Below are 8,621 nucleotides of genomic sequence, written 5' to 3'. Positions count from 1 at the left end.
TTACGGTAAATGGTGGTGAAGGTGAGTTCCTGAGAAAGACAGTGACAGAGAGAATGTCGGAGAGGTCAGGTAGCATGACTGTCTGCATGGCAGCACCAGCTGTGTTGTAGAGAGGAGATGTTATTTCATCACTTTTGCGAGCGAAAACACCCCCACTCACACTCCCTCGCTCACTCTCTCTCTCTCTCTCTCTCTCACAGGCACACACAAACATGCTGTTATTGTTACTGAAGTAGTCCCACGATACCCACAATCTCTCACTTCACCCCTCCACCCTCCTCATCCATCTCTCCTTCTTTTTTCGCTCGCTCTTCGCATTCTGCACCACCTTGTTGGTTAACTTCATTCAAAAAGTGATCATTTTTATTGTTTGTTTAAAGGAATAATGAACATTCTCTCGTTATTTAACCCTCATGTCGTTCCAAATACGTGAGGTTGAACATAAAAGGAAAGAGAAACTCTTTCGAGTTGGTTCTTTTCAATGAATTTGAGATGATTCAGTTCAAAAAACCTGTCTGAATGATTCGTCCATGAATCAGACTGATTCGGGTCTTGCTTTTATCTTACTGACTCAATAGAGTGGTGAAGGGATGAAGTCAAACCCCCGAAAGAGTAATTCGCCGCTGGTTCCCCTCAAGATTTTCCTATGGGGTTTTATAATGGGGGTTTTCAATTTATGAGTAAAATAAGGTCTGTGGTAAACATAACTTGACGATAATTGGGCGTTTTGTTCTTGCACACACTCATACCCCAAAAGTTTCTATCTAGTAACTTATTACAAACATCCGTTTAAAAAAATTAAATAAACATAACAGCTTCAAAATTCGGTGTGCGATGTACGGTATAGAGCAAACCTCTAAGTAACGTCAAGTTTTTTTTACCACAGACCTTATTTTACTCATAATTTGAAAAACCCCATAGGAAAATCTTGAGGAAACCAGTGGGTCAACTAGTCTTCCGGGTTTTGACGTCATATTTGATCCGTTCGCAGCGATTAACTGCTCACTGGAAGGGAAGATTATCAGTGAATAATATTAAATGGCTTAAATTTTGGTCTGTTTCTCACAAAAATCTACCATATGATTTCGGACGACTTGGAACACAGAGCACAATTCTAGTGAACTTTTAAGGGGTCCTTTGAAAGCTAGAAGTCGGCATGAAATGGAAGTTTCGATCGTCTTTTCATCCCTATTGTGATGTAGCCTACATCCAAGTGAAATGGCTTCTTGAATGAGAAAAAAAATGTAGGGTCGGGGGTGGGACTTGATTTTGTCAAGAACTGATTGGCTGCATCCGAAATCGCATACTTCCCTACTATATAGTAGGCGAAAAACAGTGTGTGACAAAAGAAGTACATTCGAATTCACAGAGTAGGCAAAAAGTACCCGGGTGACCTATTTCTTCAGGCGAGATTCTGAAGTGTGCATACGATGGACACTTTACTATCCCATGAGGCCACGGGAGAGATGATTTATGAATGGCAGTGAAGCGACACAACTGACGCTGGTATAGGGCAAATGGCGAATGTAGTAGGCTACGTCCAGATAATATTGATAGGCCTACACACATTCATACTATATTGAACATACTTTTTTAGTGGTCGTGAAGTAATTACTTATTCGAAATGAGTACCTTCTCAAGAGAGAATGTGATTTCTGACATAGCCAATGACTCATTGTGGTTTGCTATTGCTGTGATCTCGTGAGTGACAGGTTGTTCCACCGAAAAACACATCATCAAAGACGTCAAGAGATGTCCTCGCAAGCGGGAAGGGAAGTTATTTTGCTTAAAGATTATGAGGGCACATGAATTATATGATGTGCATGGATAAAGCATAATAAATACTGCAATATTCCATAATGTCAATTGTCATTTTTGATTTCATGGTGACTTTAAAAACTCTCCATTGAAATTTTATGGTAAACAACGACTTGCACAGTTGTTTAGAATTTCCCCTTTTATGTTGTACCACGGATTTGGAATGACGTGAACGTGAGTAACCTAAATAATAACAGAAGTTTCGTTTTCGCCTGAACTACCCCTTTAACGTGTGTGTACCACACACTGACACACAGGCCTACATGTGTATGCTATTATTTACTTCCATCTGATTTATATTTAGAAATTCCGAAAGAGCGTTGAACAAATGTAGACGCGGACGTGCAATGCATTGTGAAAGGGTTAATGAACGTATACAGCATCTCGCTGTGTGTCACGTTAAGTTAGCGCTTGAGCGACCGCAGGTCTGTGTGGCGGGAAGCTGGAGGTCTTGGGGTTTGTAAACAGGAAGTCTACGCTACAGGCACTGTACCTGATGCGTGGGTGATAGAGCAGGGGCTGCCCGAGCAAAATGTGCAACGTTTGGATCCAAAAATGGCAGGTGTGTCATAGATAGGGGAACACATGATATGATCTTACGAGACCCTTGTGAGGTTGAGTGTGAAATGGTTGGAAAAACGTGCAAATACAGAGGCAACCGCAATGCCCCATTTTTGAGTTCTCCCAAAGGATTTTGATGGTCGAATGAATCTCACGAAAACCTGTCAAGAACATACCTGGGTCATATTTAATATTAATAAATTAATACTGTAAGATGACAGTTAATAAAATAAATACAAATTAACATATTTTATTACTATTAAGATGTTGTAGCCTAACATTATGACTTTTTTTTTTTTATTAACCCCAAAACTTGCTATATTACAATAATGAAAATGTTGACAATAGTGGAAATTACCACCAACATTAAAGTCAACAGTAAAACTTACACATGTGGATAATGACATTTGGGGAGAAAATGAGCTTGAGCTAACTAAAAATAAATAAACATAAAAAATAATGGCCATGATTTGAAAAGGTTAAAAAAGTCACACTTGTTCTCCTTGCAGTCAAAAATGACCACATTGGAAATGAATTTCATCTAGTGGAAACTTTTGGTACTGCACCCAAACAAAATCTTACTGAAAGCAAATTTTTTTTGAGATATCAACCTCAAATTTGGAGCACATATTGTTTAGATTTATGGCTTTAATTTTCTCATGGTTTTAGAGTAAAAAAAAAAGTTTTGGAAAACAAATATTTAATATACAAATTGAAAATAGTAATTTTGTGCATTTTTTCATAACAAATTAACTTAAAGGGATAGTTCAGCCAAAAATGAAAATTCTGTCATCATTTACTCAAGTTAACCTCAAGTTGTTCCAAACCTGTACGAGTTTCTTTCTTCTGCTGAACACAAAAGAAGATATTTGTTAGAATGTTTGAAATATCTTCCTTTCAGCAGAACAAAGAAATTCATACAGGTTTGGAACAACTTAAGGGGAAAAGGTCCTTGCACACTGAGTCCGAAATTTTCGCATGCGTTTTTTCGTATTCGTGAATATTCGTGATTCAGTGGCTCTGAATTTTCGAAACACCATTCAAAATGCTTGCTACGGACACGAAAAACGCAGAAAATCGAACTTGATTCGATTTTTTTTTGGACGGACGAAAGTTTCGGTGGCAGTGTGCAAGCGTGATTAACATAACGTGAGGTCGTATTTATTTTTTAACGTGCAAAAATTTCGGATGCGAATTTCGGAGTCAGTGTGCAAGGCATAGGTGCAAGGGCCTTAACTTGAGTAAATTATGACAGTATTTTCGGTTTTGGCTGAACTCTCCCTTTAAGTTCACTTTTTAAACGTTTTTCACTTAAGCAATAATCTGCCACGTGTCGTATTTTGAAAAGAGACTTAAATCTGTGCTCCAAAGCATTCAAGATTTATGACTTATTTGGAAATACAATTTTTAAGTCTATGCTCAAAAAGTGAATAAATGGATTATAACTACTACATAAATATAATTTAGTACCATAAAATTCCCTAAAAAGAAAAAATTTGAATAAAAAATGAACATTATCAAATTAAAATATAGTACATTCCTTTCATTGAAATAAAAAAAAATGATGTCATTTTTGACCGTCACACAAAGAGCACCAGAGAGTTAAGGTCCTTGCACACTGAGTCCGAATTTTCGTATTCGTGAATATTCGTGATTCGGTGGCTCTGAATTTTCAAAACACCATTCAAAATGCTTGCTACGGACACGAAAAACGCAGAAAATCGAACCTGATTCGATTTTTTTTTTGACGGGCGAAAGTTTCTGAGGCAGTGTGCAAGCGTGATTAACACGTGAGGTCATGTTTATTTTTTAACGTGCGAAAATTTCGGATGCGAATTTCGGAGTCAGTGTGCAAGGGCCTTTTATTATGTCAAGAAAACAATAATAATCAAAAATATACGCAAAATTTATTATTCTAAAATATTTGTATACGATTTTTATTTTATTTTTGATTTTGGGATGAAATGCAATAAAACCATTTAGGGAAAAAATTTGCTTAATGTCACAAAGATTGTCACAAAAATAAACAATCAAAAATAGGCTAAATTAATTCATTGTATTTTTTCTTCTGATTTTGGGGTGAAATGTAATCGTCAAGTTTTTGTGCGATGAAACTGTTTCAGGCATGCTCAGGTGCCTGGTCTTGTTTTATCTTATCTACCCAAGGCATTTGTATCACTCCTAATCAACATGGTGGTTTGATGGTCCTTTTTCCCAGGGTGCTGTAAAGGTGGGTGCCTTCGTTTTAGTCTCCTTTGACTGGCCTCCAATCGAGCGAAGTCAGCGGGGGTCAGTTTACCATGTGCAGGGCAAGCAAAACAGATAGATACTTCGTGTTCTGCCTCTCTCCTCCCCTTCTACTCAGATAGACTCAGAACATGGGCAAAGGGCCAAAGTCATCAATCAGTGAAGTCGAGTTTCAGAATTTTTTTTCCATTAGGCTTGTAAATACAGAATCGTTTTTAGAATCAGCGTAAACGCCGTCGTGTTTCAAAGATTTAAAAATAAATTAAGATTCCTGTTTGAGAATTGAAGAATTCGGCTCGTGATTGTCATAGAGATGTCAGTGTTTGAATTGATGGGGAGGCATGGGGGGTTGGTGAGGCTTTGGGGTTGCAGAGCTTGGCCTAGTTTCATGTCTGATCACTACCGTATGCACCAAAGATCTCGCCCCTCCGCTGCAGGTAGTCAACGAGTGCAGCACAGCGCACCCCGAACATCTGTGTGGTACAGCAGCCATGGAGGAGTTTCTTTGAAGAGCTCAGATGGCTTTTAGTGATGTGAAAAGAGAGAAGTAAATCAGAGATTAGAGAGTTCTGTGCGGAGGATGAATGCATGAAAAGGTTAGGGGTTCATACTGTGCCGTGCTGTAGAGCAAACAGAGATAAAAGGTGGGTTCTGTGCACAGATGACCTGGAAATGGAAAACTCTGGAGATGCACACGGCGAGAAGCTTCGGGTTCAAACCAACTGACTGCAGGTGCTCCGTTCCGGAGAATACTTTTGTTTTGAGCTTGTTTCATTTTGATGTCGTTTTCAGTATTTTTATGTTATCGGGTGAAAATATAACGAGGAATACATTTCGTCATTTTTCTCATAATGTTTCTCATTAGATCCTCATTACCGTAATACGTTCATTCTGTTCGGATTTTAAATATAAATAAATTAACAGAACAGAAAATTAACAGCACAAAAAATTAAAGCCATGATGTAGGCCTATAAATACTTCACTATTGAAATAATGATATCATTTTCTTTCTCGTTCATTTTATGGTAATGAGATTTTTGTTTGCATTACGGTAATGAGAATTTGCAAATAATGATTAAAAAATAAAATATATTATAAAAACTATTATTCATGTAATTTTTTGAACATTATTTTTAATATTTTTTTCTGATTTATTTATTTTACAATGGTTTATGTTTAATTTTAACTTCCTGTCTTACCTTGTTCTTTTGATTTTAGAGTGAAAAACCAGTCAGGTTTTGTGAGATTCACCCTATGTTTCAGTTTTGCATGTCAAAAATTCATCTCAACAAATGTGAGAGGTGCTTAAATTCGTTTAGATGTTGTGTAAAAACTGCACACAATATCTAATCCACAAAATAAACTCCCCCAAACAAGTGATTCATGAATGCATATGGAAAACACACGATAATAATACTTACGCTCTGTTAAATCACGTAAGTACACGCTGTCATGAATAATTTTCTATACACCAATTTAATGTTAATTGCATGGTAATTTCATTGTATGCTTCAAATTGAGTAGTATAATATTATGCCAAGGAAACGTTACAATAGCAAAACAATAGTCTTTATTCAATCTTTTTACATAGATAAATATTTTATACGCTCACACAATTGTATGAATGATTAGCAGAAACGTGTGAAACATATGCTAATTTTACTTCTACATCTGGCGTTAATTACAGACAGAGGGCGAAGGATGGCTGGAAGGAGGATTCAACGGAGTATCTTAGATAATGAAACCTACCATGCATGGAAACAAGATATTATACCAAACCATCATGGATTTTTTGTGTAAATCCGTCACATTTCACGGACACACTCTGATTTGTCCTGTTTGCCATATTACGACCGCCTGCGATGACAAATCAATTGTCCATCAAAAGAGAAATCTCAATCAAAAAAAGTACTTATCTTTTTGTCTTATAATCTCTGGACGTCTTTCGAAACCACAATGCTTCTTCCCTTCAAGTTTTTTTTTCTTCTTTTGTCTGTTTTAACCCTCCTTTCTACATGACCCACTGCATGCTCTCCATGTCAGGCCCAGCTGTTACTACAAACTACTTGGAGATCGTACAAGCTCGCTAATTTCTCTCTTGAAATCCCACTGTTCGCTGTGAACCACAATCTGACCCATAGCAATCGGCTCATTTGTCTTTGCTTGAATAACTTAGAAACTATATGATATATAGCCTATGTATGTATATAAATGCACGCATGATGAAGCACAACATTAGATATTGTATGTGGTGCTCTCTCTGTGCTAGTAAAGGTATGTGTAACCCAGCTGTATTCCGTTGCCTTACAGCTCCATTGTCCACCATATAGGACCCTTGGGGCTAATTATTGCAATTTACTGTGCCTTTTGTTATTCAAGGGAGATCCATGATATTATTTACTAATTTAGCTCCCTCCCCATCTGAAATGGTTCATTTTTCTGCCCTAATTTGCCTGTTTTGTGTAGTTTCTTCCAAAAAAAAAAAAAAAAGGGGGGAAAGAATACAACTTTGAATTTATTTGTAATCTTTGTTATTAATATTAACATAATTTTTCAGACCACACCCTTCTCAGTCTTTATATCTCCATAACATTTAACTAAACAATTGGCTGTATGCATACTACTGACTTTTGGAATTTAAACCCCTTCACGACATTTTCCATGATCTTCACCAATTTTTAGACTACAGTCTTTGCTTTGGTTGACCTAATTCTTTTTCTTTTCGGTTGTTCCTTATGCAGTATATTGGAGTGGTATGAAATCTACAATGAACCGAGACTGTAAGTGGAGCTTTGACTTGTACCCCTTCATCTGTTCTTTCCTGCCATCATCCCTCTCTTCTTCTGGCCATGCTGCATGGCCTCTCGTCCCATCCCCCCACTACACACTCTGTTATGATCCCTGTATTCTGTGATCCCATGCTCCTCTCCCCCCCCTCCTCACTAGACCAGCTCTATGAATCAGCCACAGGGAGAGACAGAAATGATTCTGTGGTTGTGGTAAGATTTATGGCTAGAAGTACATGCTCAGTAGGGCAAAATGTTTAGTGTGATGGTTAACTTAGACGTTGATTTGGTTGGTTTGGTTTCACATGCCAGCTTAGTTCTCTAAAATATGATATATGCAACTTTGCCAAGTTTTGGTTTAAATTATATATTAGTTATTTATTGACGCGGAATAATTGTAGGTATTTCAAGAATTTTAATATAATATTTTGTTGGACAAATGTCATTTATTACTGTTGACAGTTAAGTTAGGCAAAAAATAAAAACATTTAAATATCAGCCGTTTACTGAAATGCAAAGCTTCTGTTTGAAGGCTTCTTATTGGATCAATAAAGGTAGACGTCATATAATGCTTGCCTTAAAGGCACAGTATGTAAGTTTCGCTGCTAGATGTCGCTTATTCAAAACAATAACAAACGCGTAGTTTGATGACGAATGAGCGTGGGATCTTGGAAGTTGTCGTCTTCACCTCCACAGCCGATGGAAAGCAATCCGACGGGACTCAGACAGAAATCATGTTCATCTGTGAGCTAATGTATTAAAGTTTCATTAACTAAAAATATGTTTGAGTGTGTTGAAAGTTATGTTAACTTTACTCTGTGCATTCGCTCTGTGGCCGTTATGAGAAACTTGTTGCACATTGAAAGCTAGATCGATATTAGAGCATCATATTAATAAAAGATGGATGACTTGTGTTGCTAAATGGCATGCAGTTAAATTTAAAATATATTGTATGGTGGAGAAAATGCTGTATTAGGCTACTGTTAAATACAGCTTATGTTAGCCACTTGACAAAATACTGTTGTCTTTGAGGCATGGTACAAAAATTGTGGTAAAACGAGGGACTTACGTGACAAACCTATCTAAACAGTTGCTCACCTGTTAAATAAACAATATTAAAGCGTCTTTGGTGTTTCCATGGTTTCTACGGAAGTAAACCTTGAAATCGAGGGTAACGTGGTCATCACACTGACGCCGTTACACTGGTTA

This window comes from Rutilus rutilus (assembly GCF_951802725.1).
Source record: "Rutilus rutilus genome assembly, chromosome: 8".
In the NCBI taxonomy this organism is placed as follows: domain Eukaryota; kingdom Metazoa; phylum Chordata; class Actinopteri; order Cypriniformes; family Leuciscidae; genus Rutilus; species Rutilus rutilus.
The sequence above is the reverse complement of the archived record's forward strand: the minus strand, read 5'-3'. Positions refer to the sequence as shown.